The sequence below is a fragment of the Ambystoma mexicanum genome, chromosome 13, assembly GCF_040938575.1.
Source record: "Ambystoma mexicanum isolate Mex_15411 chromosome 13, UKY_AmexF1_1, whole genome shotgun sequence".
Lineage (NCBI taxonomy): Eukaryota > Metazoa > Chordata > Amphibia > Caudata > Ambystomatidae > Ambystoma > Ambystoma mexicanum.
Window position 1 is genome coordinate 27,200,994 of NC_090938.1, and position 21,351 is coordinate 27,222,344.

Consider the following 21,351-nt stretch of genomic DNA (forward strand, 5'->3'; position numbering starts at 1 on the left):
GGGAAGACATTGAAGAATTATTTCCTGCGTACGACTCAGTAACAGGCACGTTTAGGGCAAATATTGAAGATGACCTGGATACCAGAAGCATCAGGGAAACGATCGATAAAATATATGATTAAATGGGGCTAGAACAAATATCCTAAGGAGAGGGGGAAGACGAGTGCTTGGAAAGCACTCAGTTATATGACACAGAGGATGTTACCCGAAGTAGTGGGAGCAGGAAACTGTCCCTGGACAGATTCAAAATCAGTAAAAATGATGATGACACAAGGAGTTGCGTGAATTGGGAACAATCAATGTCCGACTCTGGAGAGGATACGCAGCGTGAGGCAAATGAAGAAGGGAGACGGTGCGAAAGGCGGCTCCCAAGGGACAAAGGTGTACGATGAACAGACACTAGCGAGTCTGCACCGAGGACATCAGAGTCTGCTGCACAGTCTGATCGGCATGAAGAAACACTGCATGGTCAGAGGGGGGTGTCATCACAAGCCTATGTAGACAGATTGAGTACATTGCCAGGTAGACGGCGAGGTGGGAATTTTACCACTGCGATAGACAGGAGACCTATGAGAGAAGAGAAAGAAGGCTGCACATTCCAATTTCCGCTACTAGAAAAGGGGGGAGCAAGACCGCAATTTATTCCATGGCCACACATGCATCGTGAAAACCTGAAAAACAAGCTTCCAATGCTGATATCGGGAGCCGGGAAGTGGATACATGAGTTAGAAAAAATAACAGGGGGTGTTACGTTAGCTATAGGGGACATTAAAGGTCTCCTGATCACCATACTTGGTGAGAGAGCAGACGATGTCTGGACACGGGCAAGGTACCCTGGTGTAACCACAATTAACACTGCGCACGACGGAGCACCATTTAACAATTGCAGAGCAGCAGTATGGAAAGCGCTAAGAGTGCTTTACCCAGACACTTCCTATATGGGAGCTATAATGACTCCAAAAAGGAAGGAGTCAGAAGATCCGTTAATTTATATCCAGAATTTTCAAGATGCGTGGATACTCGAAACGCATGAATCTTGGACTAAATCTATACCAGTGTTTTACCACATATTGTGCCAAGGGTTGCCATAACCAGTGCAGAAACAGCTCAAGAAATTGGTAGGAGTTGAGGCTAAACCTTGGGCTGAAATACAGTTAACTATTGCACATTAGTGTAGATTGTTACAAGAAAATAATCGAAAAAAGGAGGCAACTCAAAAGGGTGAGGAAGCAAAGCTGGTGCAAAAGAAATTATCAACGTATGCTCTCGAAGGAGCCATGCTGACTAACCCAGCTGAAGAAAACATGCAACAGGTGGCTAATCCACAGCAGAACAAGCAGGGTAACGTAGGACTGTACCCGAGGGGATGAGGATTTAGAGGAAGAGGATGGCAGAGCAATCAGGGAGGTTTCCAAGGTAATCAAGGAGGCTTTCAAAACCTGCAAATGGGTAATCCAGATATGTGAAATGGACAAATAATCCGACCACCTCCAGTATGTTGGCTCTGTGGAATGACAGTGCATTTGGTTTGCACGTGCAGAAGTCAAGGCACATGGCAAAATAGCCAAGGAATGGGAGCAGGCATGGCGAATCCACCTGCAGTCTCACAACATGGCATTGCACAGAATCAGACGGTGCAGCAGCAAGCGCAGGGAGTGCAGCAAGGGGTGCAACCACAGAATATTGGGAATTTGCCACAAGGGCAATCCCAACAGGCACAACCGCAACCATTTCAGGTCATGACCTCCGGAAGGGGAAGCAACACTGGGAATGGGGAAAATCTGCACATGCACAGTTGGCCTAACTTATATATAAACTAGGACAGCTCAGTGGGAACCCTGATGTGCTCTATCCTATCAGTGACACCAGACCCTCATAGGGAACCTAGGGTGAATGTCGTTATAGGGGGTAAAGAATATTCCTTCCTAGTTGACACGGGTGCAACATGCTTGTGCATACGAGAAGGGAAGTTTTCCTTGTCCGACGAGGTCATAGATACTCAGAGTTTTACAGGAGTTCAAAGTCGAGCTCCCTTTACAGACGCACTCCCAGTCTCCGTAGGAGAGTGCAAAATGAATGTACCTTTGTTGTATTCACATCAGACCCCAGTAAACATCTTGGGTCGAGACTTAATGACAAAGTTGAACATGACGATTTCGTTCACGGAGGAAGGTATAATATGCTCCACTGCAGGAATGCATTACTCAAATGTATGCAAAATGATTAGAGCATACTCAGGACACACAGCCATGAGAGCTATCCCATTAGAGTTAGACATTTCGCATATGGCATTTGTGTGCTTATGGCAGGATTTCCAGGCCTCGCAGATAGAACTATGAGAACCCCTGATGAGTTTTTATTCATACCAAGAATACCTATGCATGAAGAGGAGGGACACGTATTTCCCTTGATGATACATGCTGCAGCAGTGCAAGGGAAAGTAGCATTGGTCGAAGGCTACGATGATGAAGGCAGACAATGGTGCGCAATTATTGCCATTGAAGACGGATATAGAGTGACTGACGTCACCGATGACGATCTGTTTGAAGAGCAACCAGTCTCAGAAGAGACAAGGGTGGAAGTGAATCTTGTATTTTGGGTAAAAATGATCAGGAGAGAAGTGCCTCAGAGAATGATTTTGGCTCTGAAGCGTCCAGAATATTTTGATGAGGATATAGCTAAAGTACCTGTCTCAGTATGGACTACAGGACCCTATGACGTAGACCTCCAGAAGGGGGTGGGAGAAGTGAAAATTAAGCTGAAACCAGGCGCAATTTTACCAAGAGCCCGACAATATCCCATGTCCAGAGAGGCGGATGAAGGGATCGCAAAGACAATTTCCGCCATGATGGACCAGGGCATTTTAGTAACGTCAGAGTCACCATGTAACACAGCGGTTTAACCTGTCAAAAAATCGAAGTGGGGGTCTTGGCATTTAATCCAGGATTTACGAGCAATAAATGACATTGTTGAAGCCGAGTTCCCTCCAGTCCCTAATCCATCTACAATTCTATGTAATATACCCGTCAAGGCAAAATATTTCACGGTGATTGACTTAAAAAATGCTTTTTACTCAATCCCGTTGCACCGTGACTCACAAGATCTGACATCATTCACTTTCAGACAAATGCGTCTGAAATCCACGAGGTTGCCACAGCGGTACTGTGAGTCCCTGTCAATTTTCAATAGAGTCCTACAGATGGACCTAAGCAATATTGCATTAGAAAGTGTCATCTTGCACTAAGTGGATGACATTCTAATCTGCAGTACCACAGAAGAGCAATGCAGACTCGATTCTGTTCAGCTACTGACTATACTGGCTGAGAAAGGCTATAAGGTTGACAAGGAAAAGTTACAATATTGTCAACAGGAAGTGCTGTACATAGGCCAGCTGATCTCTCATGAAGGAAAGAAGGTGACCCCAGAAAGGGCTGAAGCAATATTGAACACGCCAAAGCCACACACGATAAAGCAAATGCAGAGCTTTTTAGGCCTGTGCAACTATGTTAGAGCATGGTTTTTCGATTACAGCTCGTATACTAAGCCTTTACTTCAGCCCCTAAAGAAGGGTCAGCTGACAAAGGAAAAGATTGAATGGTCTGAGGCGATGGAAGAAGGGTTTGCAGAACTCAAGAGAGCGATTTGTATGGCTCCTGTTCTCGGAATCCCTAATTATGCAGAGGAATTCTACCTGTTGTCGCACACAGATCGCAGCGTTATGACGGCTGTGCTTGCTCAAAGAACCTCATTGGGGTACAAGACCCTGGCATATTACAGTGGGAACCTGGACCCAGTTATGAAAGGTCAATTCCCATGCAAACAAAGTTTAGCTGCCGGAGCGTTCTCCATAGAGAAGGCGACAACCATTGTAATGGGATGTTCCATGACGTTATACGTCGAGCACTCATTATTTACCATTTTAGAGAAACCAAAAAGCACATTGGGCAACATTACATGTATGGCGGTAAGGGATTACCGGTACCAATAAGGGTACTGGTACCAGTAATCCCTTACCGCCTTACTATGACGTCCCTTCGCGGGTCCCTACCTTGACGGCTGGTTTTACCAGCCGTTAAGTACGGGACCCGCAAAGGGACCTTGGAGGTAATTTCGGTACCGCAATTTGTGGTACCGTAATTACCACCTTCCCCATTCCCATTGAGCCTTATGGGGGCAAAAATGGGAATGGGGAAGTGCCATGGTGAATGGGGAATTACCACCCCCGCACACCTTGGAATGGGGCAGTAATTCCGCCATTCACCATGGCGGACTTGGTAAAATACCTGCGGCAACCATGGCGCTAATAGCGCCATGGTTACCGCCTTCCGTGTAATGAGGGCCATTGACATCTCAGAGAGCTTCTGCTTATGAAGTGATCATATCAAATCCATCGATCAAAATAATCCGATGTAAAATAGTGAACCCAGCTACGTTCATAGCAGAGCCAGTCACTGAAGGAGAGCCAATACATGACTGTGCAAACTTTGAAGAATTCTATGATGAAATCCCCAGGGTAAATGAAAATGCCTTGGCAGGAGGAGAGATCGTCTTTATTGATGGGTCTTCGAGAATCGAACAAAGTGACGGACATAGATATGCAGGCGTTGCTGTAATGAAACACATAGCAAACGGAGAATTTCGAGTACTCGTCAGTGCATGAATACCATCTCATTACTCAGCACAGGCTGCAGAATTATTTGCGTTGATACTTGCCATTGAGAGTCACGCAGACCAGGAAGTAACGGTGTACAGTGACTCCACCTATGTGACGTCCACAGTGCACGCAGGACTAGCGTGCTGGAAAAGGAGGGGCTACCTCCGAGCAGATGGCATGCCAGTACAGCACGCAGCCTTATTGGACAGGCTGATTAAGGCACTACAGCTCCCAATGGGCATAGCGGTCGTGAAATACGCCGCCCACACGAAGGGGACAGATTTTGTGTCACGCGGAAACCATGCAGCAGACACGTAAGCCAAGCATATGGCATCCAAAAGTGAGATGGTTATGGAAGTGGCGTGCACCCATGAAAGGATGATGGTAGCACGAACCACACCTGAAGCCTACAGCAATCTGGGGCAGACACAACTAATGGAATTTCAAGGGGAGGCACCAAAGGATGAGAAGAACCTGTGGAAACGTCAAGGGTGTTCCTTAAACCCCTCTGACGGATTGTGGCGGCAAGACAACACTGGTAAACCAGTAATGCCTGTAGCCCTACTAAAAATAGCGTTGGAACAGTTACACTACCCGATACACATGTCAAAAGAAAGTCTAGCAGCAACTCTCACGGAAGACTGGTTCATACCGAATTTAGCTGAGCATATTGCATTCTTTATGGTGAACTGCATAATCTGCCAGCAATTCACCGCTGGGCACACATTAAAAGTAATGAGAGGAGTCATCTCCCAGCCAAATGGGCCTTTTCAACATCTGCATATCGATTACATCGACATGATTCAAGTATGCAACGGGTAGATACTTAATTGTAGTGGTGTGTCCATTCTCTAGATGGATAGATGCAGGTCCATGTACACACCCAGACTCTACCTGTCCGTCCAAATTCCTAGTGAGGCAAGTGTTCCTTAGGTGGGGGGACTGAAGTAATGAGATCAGATAATGGGGCTCATTTTGTAAATGCAGTCTTTGAACAGATTAGCTTGTTGATTGGTACAAAGCACAAGTTCTTGTCCACGTATCATCCAGAAGGTAATAGGATTTGTGAGAAGCTCAATGGCTTGTTAAAGGAAGGGATAGCCAAGTTGAAGCTTATTCTAAAGAGTGGGTGGTTGCACTGCCTTCCATTGGCACTGTATGCTCTTCGGTACCAACCAGGCTCTGACCATCATCTTGCGCCACACGAGATAGTCACAGGGAGGAGGATGAAGACTCCCCTTACCCCCCGAGGTGATGCTCAGCCAACCCGAGAGGTCCTGGCATCCAAAATGCAAAAGTACCTGAACTGCATGACATCCAGCCTTACTGTAATTTCAGACCAGCTGCAGCGATGACAAAAAGGGTACAGCACAGCACAAAACACAGAGGGGGTCGCTGCAACAGACCCAGCTCACTGTCTACGTGTTCCACTTGTCTTCCCTGGAGATACTGTGTTGGTGAAGAACTATACGAGGAAAAGGTGGGAAGAGCCAAGATTCAATGGTCCTTTCATCGTGGAGGACTGCACTCCGTTAGCTGTGAAACTACAGGGCAGGAGAGCATGGATTTTTCTCAATTACATTAAGCCCTTAAGCCCTATATCGGAGAAAGCCCCCTGCCTGCACCCCACCGCGAAGAGACCACAGACAACGGGGAAGAACCACAGCACGTGCAGACAAGATCCATGACGAGGAAGAAGGAGACATGAGCAGTAAAACAAGACAAGAACCGTTTTGGAAGTTGTGGCTTAAATTGGACATTTCCTCTAAGCAAAAAAGAGGATAAGGACATAAAAACGGACTCTCTGTGCATCCTAATTGCAGGGTGAATAAGAAAATTGCGCATATAAGCCACATCACGTTTTATTGACACAAACATTTGAATCAAGTCACACTTAAGCCTTGTTGAGGAAAAAACTATAACACATTCTGATCAAGGACTCTTTCATTGAAAGCAAATACAGTATCCTGAGTCATCCAGTACCAAGACTTTGTGTGGCAGCACTTATGGTGTCCCCCAGTAGAGACATCACAAAGGACGTGCTCACTTGCTTCCACCTAGTGTTAGTCTAATATCCGTCACTTATAGGGAGGGTAACCAGTGTCACAGACTTTCTACAAGATCCTGCCAACGAGAAAGTAATCTGGCACCTGCATTGTGAACAGAAACATGTTGGGATTTTATTTTCTGAGACACATGTTGAAAAATGTATTTTTTAGGTACGGTCTTGGTTATATATTGTAAATTCTGTTATGTGACTTATTTTTGATTTACACCGGTGATTTCCTTTGATTGAAGGGTGTTCAAGGGATAACAATAGGTGGATGTATGTTTTTATAAGATGTAAGAATTCTTTTTACAATGAAAAAATATATTTTTTTAAGAAAAGAACAATACTTTTTTGAATAAATTGAATTGAAATTTAATAGTATACTGAGGTTGTGCAGGACATTCATTTTTTCAGTTTGTTCTGTGTTAGATGAATTTACCTCTATTATTAGGCCAATGAGATGATGGCCCAGAACAGTAACCTGGTCCTCCCACAAGCAGAGGGGCACCCTCGCTTCTCTGGATGAAAATGCTGCTGCCTTACTTATCGGCATTCCAATTTCAGTGCACCCGCCTTATGATGCACGAATGAAACCCACAAAAGCACCCAGACCCTATATAGTTATTCGAGTCCCGAGAAAATCTGATGGCAAAATAAATGATTTGAAAATTAATGTAATTAGCAGTGATACATACACACTTGAAGTAACAAATGAAAAGAAAAGCTGGAGACAGGGTCAGCACGAGATGAATGAAGACATAGCACTGACACTCACACGCGCACACACACACTGAATGTACACGAACCAGGCCTAGTGTCAATGACCACAGAACCTCAAATGAAAGCAACAGAGAAGACGAGACTGCCACCATAAAAACCTTCACAGGAGATAGTGAGAGAAACCGAGAAGAATTAAGAGAAAGGCCAACAAAAGCAGTCATATTAGAAGCCCTCAAGAAGACAGAAGCGTCTGCAGAAAGACTCTCTGCACCGACACAAATGCTAGTAGACTTATTGTTCCCGTACATAGCTAAAGCGAGGAAACTGCATGAAGAACTGAAAAATAAAACCACAGAGACTGTAGTGACAAGTACACAAGTTCCAACACAAGAGACAAGTACCAGGCCCACGATACAGCCATACACTGGGCCAGCAACAGGCTGGTGGTTGATGAAGGCACTTATAGATGGCAGGAAGAGGATGCAGGAACAGAAGAGAGAACTGCAAAACCTCCATCTACCCCATTGATGCAGATAAAGAGACCTGCACCGTGGACCAGAATGCCCGAGGGTCCTCCAGCAAGAAAAAGCCATACAGACGCATTTAGGGATTTAGTTATAGCAAACTACAGGAAGACATTAAGAATCAAGAGAAGCCTACACGAAGATAACAAAGAACTGAACGACTACCTGGACAGCACAGCACATCTAGGGAACAACATTTGGTACCAGCACATGAAAGAAGTTGGGAGACGAACGTCAGAAGGAGAATGCTTCATTTGTGCACTTCTACCGTACAGCATGGGGAAATCCAAGATCTTTGTGGCTGTAGAAATTGATGTCCCAACAGCACATTGTCTGTCACATGTAGCAATGTGCAACACCAGAGACCAGTTCATGGGGAGGGATGTCACATTGATATGGGCAACTGAAGCAGATTACCCGGATGAAGATGATTATGTTCAGGACATTAAGATGAGAAATAGAGCTCACACTAGGAATCATGTGATCAGGTAGGAGAAGCCTGAATTTAAAGGAGCAGGAATAAGATGGGAAATCAATTTAAGGCTGAACGTCCAAGGAAAGACTCCAGAAGAGGCTCAAATTTGGACGAACAGAGACCAGATGCAGATTTGGGGAACAGTGCTTTCACCAGATGGATGGGAAGAAGGAGTGGTGATCTTCCGAGTATGGATGGTCCTTGGAGCCTGCAAGGAAGCAATAGAAAACTCACAGAAGTTGTGTAAACCTCTATGGCCAAAACTCACAAGATTACTGACATGGGTCGAAGACTGAGGGGGATCCCTGCAGATAGTGCCACTGGAAAGCCCGAAATTGTGCTTCAGGAACAATGGCACAAGAAAAATGGGAGAGAATCAGAACTGTGGACACATTTTTAAAGCTCCATGAATGACTCACGGAACCGCAGTAATTATGGATCATTATTGGGCATATGGATCCAAAGAATACATAAGACTGCCGAAAAACTGGGGTGGCATATGCACAATAGTGAACGTCCACGTTCCAGCACTAGAGATCCCAAAATACGACCTGAATATTGACAGTTTCCCAAAAGCAGATGCTCACCCGAGGAAAAGGAGATCTGTGGAACTGGTATCCCGAATGAAGAGAGAGAATTACTTCTCTGCCAAATCAGAAGAAGCATTCCATGCAATCCCATATGAACACAGGCTGTTCGGCCTCACCTCATCAGTGTTCACAACAATCATCATGCCAAGATTTCAGGTTGGAGTAAACACTAAATGGTTGCAAATAACCACATTGGAATTATTGCAGACCATCAACTTGACAATAAAGGAATTCAATGCAGTCAAGTAAGAGTTAAGAGCAATTCGAATAATGACTCTCCAGAACAGATATGTACTTGACATGATAACAGCGATGGATGGAGGTGTTTGTGCAAAAATCGGAGAAACATGTCGCACATTTATACCTTCTCATAATGAGGAAAATGGAACGTTAACAGAAGCAATAAGCATTCTGACAAACCTTCAGAACCAGATGATCGATGAAAGTAGATGATGACAGCTGGTTTGAATCACTATTCTCATGGGTCCCACAATGGCTGGCAGACATATTCAAGTTTTTGGGAGCCCTATGCTACACCTGCAAGAAAAGGGAAAGCAGCGAGTTAAACCTTGGCATCATTTACCGGACAGTGTTACAAAAGACAGAATCGTCTTTCAGCTTCCACAAGACGATCATCTTTTGGGTCTAAGCTGCAAAAGAAACAAGGAATTGGACAAGAGTGATTAATCAGACATTTTGAACTATATACTTATGGCCTTTCGCCCAGAGTTTTGGAGCCAAGATTTGTCAGAACTCTTCCAATATCCTAAAGCCAGTGAAGTAACTGGCCATCAACGTGCCCTTGCATTCTTCGCAGGATGGAGAGCTCATCATACAAAACCATAAGGTGAGCTTTGTGAAAGGGAATGTCAGAAGTGATAAGTGGGGACGCAGTGAGGTGTTACTACTCAAATCCACGGGTGGCTAATTCCCTTTCCCGTCTTTAGGAGACTACTTCTACGGGTCAAGCAGACGAAGATAGTTTGGCCAGTCCAGTCAGTCATCTCTGCACTATGCATAACGTTGGTGGAGACCGTGGCTGTCCAGTTCCGCTCGACACCCCTGTGGGAGCCAGGTGAGCATAACAGAACGCGAAGCCTTCCTACAAATTCTCACCCGGGTGTCATGGAGACCTCAGAAACTGAGCAACTGGCCCAATTATTAGGGGAATTTAGGGCTGAAGTACATGCCGCTCGCCAAGAAACTAATACACTCAGGAGAGAGTTGATTGTTTTGAAGAAACGCACTGATGATCTTGCTAGACAATTACTGCAAAACCAAGCTGGGCAAAAACCCCTAAAGGGACTCGGGGGGATTCCAAACCCTGTTTCACCAAGCAACCCTGTGCAAGTGATTTTACCAGGCAATATCCCTTTAGACCCACCAGAACGCTATGCGTGGGACCCGAAAAGATTTGCCGTGTTCATGAACCAATGCCGTTTGCACTTTTTATGCAGACCTGGAGCCTTTCCAAACGATCAAGCCAAAGTAGCCTTCGTATTATCAAATCTCAGCGGCAGTGCAGCGGATTGGTCAATCCCACTAGTCAATCAGGATAACCCTATTCTTCGGGATTTTCAGGGTTTTCAAATGAGCATGGAAAGACTATTTGCCCGGCACTCTCAAGGACAGGCCCTGGATAACGAACTTTTGTCCCTACGACAGGGTAACCAAGACTTTCACCTTTAATAGGTTGGTGGTGGAAACTGGATGACCCGAGGAAAAACGGATTACGTTGTTTCATCGGGGACTTCGAGGAGAACTCAAAGATGTTTTGGCTCAAGTTGTGAACCCACCTCAAGACTGTGCTGAATATATAGACTTAGTGGTCCAGTTAAATCACAGACTTCAGAATCGAAAGGCTGATCGAGCCAAGTTCGAGAACCGGGTGTTGGTTAAACCCAACGCTACCCACAAAGGAACAGATGCCTCAGAACCCATGCAAATCGGAGGAGTTAAAGGACCCTTGACACAGAAGGAAAGAGAAAAAAGGCGGCAAATGCAATTATGTCTATACTGTGGAACTTTGGGACATTTTCTACGGGATTGCCCTGTAAAACCACCCAAGAAGGTGGTAGGAGCTGCTGATAAAAGCCATATGGAGCCTGACTCGGGAAACGACCACGCCTGACAAGCGTAGAGGTCCACTTGCCGAGCTTGAAGAAGGATACTCAGACCTCGCATTTCATCATACCAATGGTCCTTATAGATCCAAGGCAGCCATCACATTTGCACGCAGTTAGGGCATACATTGATAGCGGGCCATAGGAAACTATGTGGTCCACGAATTGGCTTCTAGGATGAATCTACCTCTCTGCAGAAAGACCACTTCGGATGTCATCACCACAGTCGATGGAACTGAAATTGCCTCTGGGCCTGTAACTCATTCCACCACAGAGATGACATTATTGGGTCAGGGTGGGCATCGAGAGACTATTGTGTTTGATTTAATCAAAGCCCCGCAGTTCCAAATACTACTGGGATACCTTGGTTGGAAACACATAATCCTTGTATTGATTGGCGAGAGAAGAGAATAACCTTCCCGGATTGTGCATATACTTGTTACCCAATAAAAACCTTGAACAAGGACCTGGCCACAGTCGCTATTCCAGTTGTGCAGTTACCACACGAATATCAAGAATTCCAGGATGTTTTCCAAAAAGAACAGGCAAACACCTTACCACCTCACAGATCATACGATTGTCAAATTGATCTCATACCTGGTGCACAACCTCCATGTAGTAGGATCTACGCACTTACGGAACCCGAGAACCTTCACCTACGACAATACTTGGACCAATACCTTGCCAATGGCTTAATTCGTCCATCCAAGTCCCCTGCATCTTCAGCTTTGTTCTTCGTGCCAAAAAAGGAAGGTGACCTCAGAACGTGCTAGACTACCGCGCCTTAAATCAGATCACGGTTAAGAACCAATACCCATTGCCTCTGATCCCAGAATTACTAGACCAAGTAAAGGACGCTTGCATCTACACTAAATTAGATCTCCGAGGGGCATACCATATGGTACATGTAAAGAAAGGCGACAAATGGAAGACTGCTTTTCGCACTAAGTATGGGTTATTCGAATACCAGGTGATGCCCTTCGGGTTGTGCAATACACCAGCAGCCTTCCAGTATTTTATGAACGATGTCCTGCATGAACTCATTGACATATGTGTTGTCGTATACATAGACGATATTCTAGTGTACTCCTCTTCAGAATCTGACCATGTGAAGCACGTTCGTGCAGTCCTTGAGAAACTACGCCAGCACAAGTTATATGCAAAATTGGAAAAATGTGTTTTCCATACTACAGCAGTTGAATTTCTTGGATTTATCCTGACTCCAAAAGGAGTTCGAATGGACTTTCGAAAGGTGGACGCATTTCTCAAATGGCCATCACCCATTTCAGTTAAAGGAGTACAAAGCATGCTCGGATTTGCTAATTTCTATCGCAGATTCATTCCGGATTTCTCGCACGTTGTACACCCTATCACAGTGCTCTTGCAAAAAAACAAACGCTTCCTGTGGACTGAAGAAGCTGAGAATGCCTTCCAAGAACTGAAAGCGAAATTCACGTCTGCACCAGTATTAAAGCATCCTAGTCCTGAACTCCCATCTATAGTTGAAAGCGACACATCCAGTTTAGCCATGGGAGCTGTCCTGTCCCAGAAGGATCCTGAAACCGGTCAACTTCACCCAGTAGCATTTTGGTCCAGAAAGTTCTCGGCACCCGAGTTAAACTATGCGGTTACCGATAAGGAGCTATTAGCTATCAAATCCACCTTCAAGGCTTGGCGGCATTATATTCTCGGTGCCAGGCATACCATTACTGTAATCACTGATCACCAGAACTTGCAGTATTTAAAGACAGCCAAAGCCCAATCATCACGCCAACTTCGATGGGCATTGTTCTTTGCCGAGTTCGATTTCGTGATCACTTATCGACCAGGCTGTAAAAATGGCAAGGCAGATGCCTTATCCCGAATAGGAATGGAAGAAGCAATGTGCGAACCCGGAGCCGGTGCCTATAATTTCAGAACAAAGAATTCTTGGCATAACTACTTTACAAACCCTAGAAGATATTCAGGTAAAGATCCAACAACTCTTCGATCCAACAGCCCTGCAGGACTGGGTAAAGAAAGGCTCAGACTACTCTGTCATTAATGACCTACCTTATTATCAAGGGCGTCTATTTCTACCACATAAGGATCTACAAGAACTAGTCATCTCCAATTATCATGACACCCAGAAGGAAGGGCACACAGGTATCGCAAAAACTGAAGCTAAAATTAAGAGACAATTCTGGTGGCCCACCTGACGAAAAGACGTAAAGTCATTTGTAATGTCCTGTGGCATTTGCGCCTAAAACAAAAGTCAGAAGAAAAAAAACGGCTGGCCTTTTACAACCCTTTGATATTCCACCTACACCATGGCACACCTTACCGTTAGACTTTATTACAGACCTACCTCCATGTAATGGATTTAACACCATTCTAGTTATTGTGGATCTTTTTTCCAAGATGGCCCACTTTATTCCTTTAAAGTGATTACCTTCAGCTTCAATCCTGGTCAAGGAGTTCCTCGAAAACATTGTTCGAATACACGGATTTCCCTCCGTATTGGTCTCTGACCGAGGTAGTCAATTCATTTCACATTTTTGGAAGAAACAGTTGTCAATTGGCGCAAATCGACGTGAGGTTATTGACCAGTCACCATCCCCAGACCGATGGTCAAACGGAGAGGACCAACCAAACTCCTGAACAGTACCTGCGTTGTATGTTACACCAGACTAAAAGTAATTGGAAGGATATTCTATGGATCTCCGAATATGCATACAATAACTCTGTACATTCTGGAACTGGACAAAGCCCCTTTTACACCATATACGGGCACCACCCTCGAAACTCAGAACTTGACTCGCCTCAACACTTAGAAATGCCCGCAGTGAAACATCTGCACGCTATTATTACACAAGCCTTTAAGGAAGCAACTGAACATTTGAAACATGCGAAAGAAAAGTACAAGAAAAACGCTGATCAGCATCGAAGTGATGCTCCACAATACCAAATTGGGGATCAAGTTTGGTTGGCCACAAAACACATACCTCTAAAAGGAAAGCGGACCTTTAACCCTAGATATTTGGGACCTTAACTTATTAAGGCCATTATCAACCCGATGGCCGTCAAATTGGAATTACCTGCTAGTATGCGAATTCACCCCGTCTTCCATGTGTCACTTCTGAAGCCAGTACAACCTGGTACAAGACAAACCAAGCCACCTGACCCCGTCCTTATAGACGGGAAACCCGAATTTGAAGTGAAAAGTATCCTGGACTCCAAAATGGTTAAGTCAAGACTTTTTTATTTAATCAAATGGAAAGGTTACGGACCACAAGAACGGTCATGGGAACCTAGTGACCACGTTCATGCACCTAGGTTGGTGAGAAGATTCCACCGGAATTTCCCAGACAAACCAAGGCCAAGGGGAGGAACGACTTTAGGAGGGGCTTGGGGGGGAGTGTTGTCATGATGCCTACCCCCGGGCATCCAGACCAAGTCCATCACCCCGGAAGCAGGCATCATGTTACCTGGAGCAAACCCAGCAACCCCTGTTAGGGGCTATCTGGGTACAGTCCTGGCGCCTATGGCGCCAGACTCATATGGGACATCAGTCCTGGCGTCATAGGCACCAGGCTCATATGTTAAAACTTACCTGATGCAGACCATGCTGCAAGGGATCCAAACATCCAAGCCCATGTGAGGCTTGAAGGGACTATTTTATCTTAGGGACTATTTTGTTACTCGGGTGTGGCTCTGGAGGAATACTTACCTGGGACTTCTTTGAAGGCTATTTAAACCACGCCCGAAGAGCAGCACATGCTTCGCGTTATTCTGCATCCAGCAGCGTAACGCTCACTGTGTCTGCAGTCAGCATCCAGCATCCGGCCACGCCCGCCTCGAGTCCAGAGCCCCTAGTAAGAAGGGAAAGAAGAAGAAAGGTTAGAACAAGAACTTTACTGGATTTCTTGCCTGATTTCGGATTCAGCGCATCTTCGAACCAGAAACAGACTTCATTTTAAACGTGTTGCATCGCCAGCAGCAGTGCCGCGCCATACTCACCGTTCCTCGCAGCATCTCTGCGATCCGGTGCTCTCTCCATCACCTGGTTGCCGCATTCCAGCGCCTAAGGGGGACAAGAAAACAACAAGGTGAGCCAAGGGAACAAACAAGGACAATCTCTTGCCACCATATGCTTACCTTATTTTACCGCAGGAGGTATTATCCACCAGCACGCCAAATCTTCCTACGCTGCACCTGCAAGAAAAGAGAAAGCAGCGAGTTAAACCTTGGCATCATTTACCGGACAGTGTTACAAAACACAGACTCTTACCTGAACGCTTTCAACTGCCTCAAGACGATCATCTTTTGGGTCTAAGCTGCAAAAGAAACAAGGAATTGGACAAGAGTGATTAATCGGACATTTGGAACTCATTAGAACTATATACTTACGGCCTTTCGTCCAGAGGTTTGGAGCCAAGATTTGTCAGAACTCTTCCAATATCCTCAAGCCAGTGGAGTAACTGGCCATCAACGCGCCCCTGCATTCTTCGCAGGATGGAGAGCTCATCATACAAAACTATAATGTGAGATTTCTGAAAGGGAATGTCAGAAGTGATAAGTGGGGACGCAGTGAGGTGTTAATACTCAAATTCATGTGTGGCTAATTCCCTTTCCCCGTCTTTAGGAGACTACTTCTATGGGTCAAGCAGACGAAGCTAGGTGGGCCAGTCCAGTCAGTCATCTCTGCACTACGCATCACGTTGGTGGAGACCGTGGCTGTCCAGTTCTGCTCGACACCCCTGTGGGAGCCAGCTAAGCGTAACACCCTGCTATTGATGATACTACTAGGATTTTGTGTTATCAAAACAATAATCTCCCAGTGCCAGAAAACTGCAAATAAAGCAATAGAGATGAAGGTCATGATCAATGTTGAGCTAGGATGGAAGCCCAGAGACCTAACTGACAAAGAAATAAGAGACTTTGGGCCTCATTACACGGAAGGCGGTGAGGGTTAACGGTCACCGGTAAGGGTACCGGTGACCGCTAACCCTTACCGCCTTACTACGAGGTTCCTTTTTCGGGACCCGACCTTAACGGCTGGTGTAGACCAGCCGTTAAAGTTGGGACCCGCAAAGGGACCATGGTGGTAATTACGGTACCGCAATTTGCGGTACCGTAATTACCGCCTTCCCCATTCCCATTATGCCCTATGGGGCAAAAATGGAAATGGGGAAGGGCCATGGAGAAAGGGGGAATTACCGCCCTGCCAACCTTGGAATGGGTTGGTAATTCCCCTTGTCTCCATGGTGGTACCGGTATGGTACCGGCGGCAACCATGGTGCTATTTTCACCATGGTTTACCGCCTTCCATGTAATGAGGCCCGTGAAGGCCAGAGAATATGCGCCAGATGGAACAAAGTTCCTGTATCCCAGGAAACGAAGAAATTATGGAGGATAATTGATCTATTGCAGCCCAAATAAACAATGTCAGCTAATGACCTGGAATACAGACGAACATGTGAAAGCAGCAGGAAGCCTGAAAGGAGTGATAAGAATATGGACTCCGAAGAGACTTTCCTTCACATCATCATGCACAAACCCAGAATACGAAGAAATGGATACAGAAGAACTAAGCAAGACGAATCCAAAGAAGGAAGCAGAAGTGGTCGATGAACTGACCAGAGGGGGGAGTGTAGAGGAGGTCCCAGATATGGCCTGCACTCCAGCCACCCATTTTGAAGTACCAGAAACGTACACATATGTGACATATGACAAACAAATAAACCAGAAGAGAGCCGCAGTAGGGCTCTACCCAGTGCCCATCAGAAGAGCAATACCTATTGAGATACCAATAACCAGACAACCATGGACAGTAAGATATCCATTGAGACAATCTTACCAGCAAGTGACACGAAATGAAGACTACTTAAAAACTGTCCCAGAAGAAACTCAAAAGGCCTTAATTGAAGGCGAATGGTGACGACACACGATCCCGGACAGATGTTCAGATGAACGGAACGACAACCAAAAGATGACACACAAGGACGAAATGATATGAATGAGGATATAATGAACGTAGAAGGAGAGGCAATGGTGAACCAGACAGAAATTTAAACTGTAATGCAGGATGAAAATATTCAACCAGCTAACGCCTGTACATAGGCTTGGAACGCAAGAAGCTAAGAAAACAGTGCAGCTTGCTATGCTTAGTAGAAGAATAGTGCGGCAAGCGCCAACTATATATATCTACCTCAACGAAGCACATTATATAAGTGCGAATCCACTTTATACAAAAGCAGAATTATCCCAGGTTACTAAAGGTCAAACGGGCCAGGATTCGTATGTCAGCACAAAGCCAGACGAAAGAGCGGAATCGAAACTCAGCAAGAGGCAGCTCGTGCTTGGGAAGTTGAAGTCAAACCAAGTGAGGGAGGCCGATAGTAACTTTGGAGAATCGAAACTTAAGAGCAGAACAGCCTGCCCCACGAAGGTCGAGATTAGGGGGGCCCAAGCAGGTGGCGGCCGAGAATGAGAATTAAAAGCACAAATAGAAGGAAAATGAAGCCGATTCACGGTGTTCTAACACGTGACCAACCAAGCGCAAAGAGGTACCAATGTCAGATGTCACCCAAAGCAGGAGATACCATAACTTTTCCTGACAAGAAGCTACAGTTTCGAGGCCAACCTCAGCCAACTAGTTGACACATAGCACTAAAGTATTGATTGATGGAAGGGCGGAAGGGTGAATCGTGGGGCATACTGCATCTGGGTGACCATTCTGCATGCTGCTAATTAAAGTGGAGATTTATGCTTAGGGTTGTAGCCAGCCCAATCACAGTGAGCCAAATAATCTAAGGTCCTATAGATAGTAGAACCAATGAGATGTCCTACTTTTAGTGATGCCTTGCATGAGTAATGTAGAGGGAAGGGCGTAGACGCCCACCCGATAAGAGTTATCCAATCCTCACACTCCTTTACCATATGCTGATATAGCACCTATACTTAAGTTATCTTTTCCAACCAATAGAATTGTATGACAAACTTATGAGTGTTACACGTTAATGATGACGAATTTTTACTATAACTATTGCTGTTCGAATGAAGATTGTTGGGAGTTGAAGCGAGACTGGCGATCACATCACTGTTGATTTCCATTGTTTCCCCGTTTTTTGTACTTGTCTTTAAACGGACTTCCCTTTGCCAAACCATTGAGTTGCCTTATTGATTGGTGTTGGAGTAAGAGAATCCCTCACCCCATCCACCTCAAGGTACAGCTATCTCGTCTTGAAGTACTCGAGTGTGAGCTCTGATCCTATGGGTCCGTCAGAGGTCACTCGCCCTCCTGTACACTGGAAGAACTCAAAACATGAATGGAGGACACCAAGCTGAACCCACGAATAACATGTGCCGTACTCCCCGAGTTAAATATAGAGTAATGGAGGACACCAAGCCGAACTCACGAGTACCATGTGTAATACTCCTCAAGTTAAATATAGAGTAATGGAGGACACCAAGCCAAACCCACGAGTAACATGTGTGATACTCCCCGAGTTAAATATAGAGTAATGGAGGACACCAAGCCAAACTCACAAGTAATATGTGTAATACTCCCCGAGTTAAATATAGAGTAATGGCGGATACCAAGCCAAAGTCACGACTAACATGTGTCATACACCGTGAGTTAAATATAGAGTAATGGAGGACACCAAGCCGAACCCATGAGTAACATGTGCCATTCTCCCCGAGTTAAATACAGAGTAATGGAGGACACCAAGCAGAACCCACGAGTATCACTTGTCATACTCCCTGACTTAAATGTAGAGTAATGAAAACACCAAGCCGAACCCACGGATATCACTTGTCATACTCCTGAGTTAAATATAGAGTAATGGAGAACACCAAGCCGAACTCATGAGTAACATGTTTGATACTCCCTGACTTAAATATAGAGTAATGGAGGACACCAAGCCAAACCCACTAGTATCAGTTGTCATACTCCCCGAGTTAAATATAGAGTAATGGAGGACACCAAGCCGAACCCACGAGTAACATGTATGATACTCACTGAGTTAAATATAGAGTGATGGAGGACACCAAGCCGAACTCACGAGTAACATGTGTGATACTCCCTGAGTTCAATATAGAGTAATGGAGAACACCAAGCCGAACCCACGAGTAACATGTGTGATACGCCCCGAGTTAAACATAGAGTAATGGAGGACACCAAGCTGAACCCATGAGTAACATGTGAGATACGCCCCGAGTTAAATATAGAGTAATGGAGGACACCAAGCCGAACTCACGAGTAACATGTGTGATACTCCCCGAGTTAAATATAGAGTAATGGAGGACACTAAGCCAAACTCATGAGTAAAATGTATGATACTCACTGAGTTAAATATAGAGTAATGGAGGACACCGAGCCGAACTCACGAGTAACATGTGTAATACCATTGAGTTGTCCTTATTGATTGGTGTTGAAGTACGAGAATTCCGCACCCCATCTACCTCAAGGTACAGCTATCTCATATTAAAGTACTCGAGTGTGAGCTCTGATCCTATGGGCCCGTCAGAGGTCACTCGCTCTCCTGTACACTGGAAGAACTTAAAACGTGAATGGAGGACACCAAGCTGAACCCACGAATAACATGTGCCATACTCCCCGAGTTAAATATAGAGTAATGGAGGACACCAAGCCGAACTCATGAGTAACATGTGTAATACTCCCCAAGTTAAATATAGAGTAATGGAGGACACCAAGCCAAACCCACGAGTAACATGTGTGATACTCCCCGAGTTAAATATAGAGTAATGGAGGACACCAAGCCGAACTCACAAGTAACATGTGTTATACTCCCCGAGTTAAATATAGCGTAATGGAGGACACCAAGCCAAAGTCACGACTAACATGTGTCAAACACCGCGAGTTAAATATAGAGTAATGGAGGACAACAACCCAAACCCATGAGTAACATGCGCCATTCTCCCCAAGTTAAATATAGAGTAATGGAGGACACCAAGCCGAACCCACGAGTATCTCTTGTCATACTCCCCGACTTAAATGTAGAGTAATGAAAACACCAAGCCGAACCCACGGGTATCACTTGTCATACTCCTGAGTTAAATATAGAGTATTGGAGAACACCAAGCCGAACTCATGAGTAACATGTTTGATACTCCCCGACTTAAATATAGAGCAATGGAGCACACCAAGCCAAACTCATGAGTAACATGTGTGATACTCCCTGACTTAAATATAGAGTAATGGAGGACACCAAGCCAAACCCACTAGTATCAGTTGTCATACTCCCCGAGTTGAATATAGAGTAATGGAGGACACCAAGCCGAACCCATGAGTAACATGTATGATACTCACTGAGTTAAATATAGAGTGATGGAGGACACCAAGCCAAAATCATGAATAACATGTGTGATACTCCCTGAGTTCAATATAGAGTAATGGAGAACACCAAGCCGAACCCACGAGTAACATGTGTGATATGCCCCGAGTTAAATATAGAGTAATGGAGGACACCAAGCCGAACCCATGAGTATCACTTGTCATACTCCCCAACTTAAATATAGAGTAATGAAAACACCAAGCCGAACCCACGAGTATCACTTGTCATACTCCTGAGTTAAATATGGAGTAATGGAGGACACCAAGCCGAACTCACAAGTAACATGTTTGATACTCGTTGACTTAAATATAGAGTAATGGAGGACACCAAGCTGAACTCACAAGTAACATGTTTGATACTCGTTGACTTAAATATCGAGTAATGGAGGACACCAAGCTGAACTCACAAGTAACATGTGTGATACTCCCTGACTTAAATATAGAGTAATGGAGGACACCAAGCTGAACTCACAAGTAACATGTGTGATACTCCCTGACTTAAATATAGAGTAATGGAGGACACCAAGCCAAACCCACTAGTATCAGTTGTCATACTCCCCAAGTTAAATATAGAGTAATGGAGGACACCAAGCCGAACCCACAAGTAAACCCTTTTCCTTCTTGGCACTGTATCTATTCTTCCTATTGCTAACATATTGATTTTGTGTCAGGCACGTGTGGTTTATAGAATGGCATTAAAAACTGCTCTAACTGAAACTACTTGGCAGATGGCACATCAGTGCAAGACCAAGACTGCGCAGCACTTGCTTACTGCAGCCTTTCCAAATCAGATTGAAAATCACACTTAACGGTATGAACGGTATAACGGTATAAACAATGTGACGGTTATTATTGTTCAATTAAGTGGTTCACGG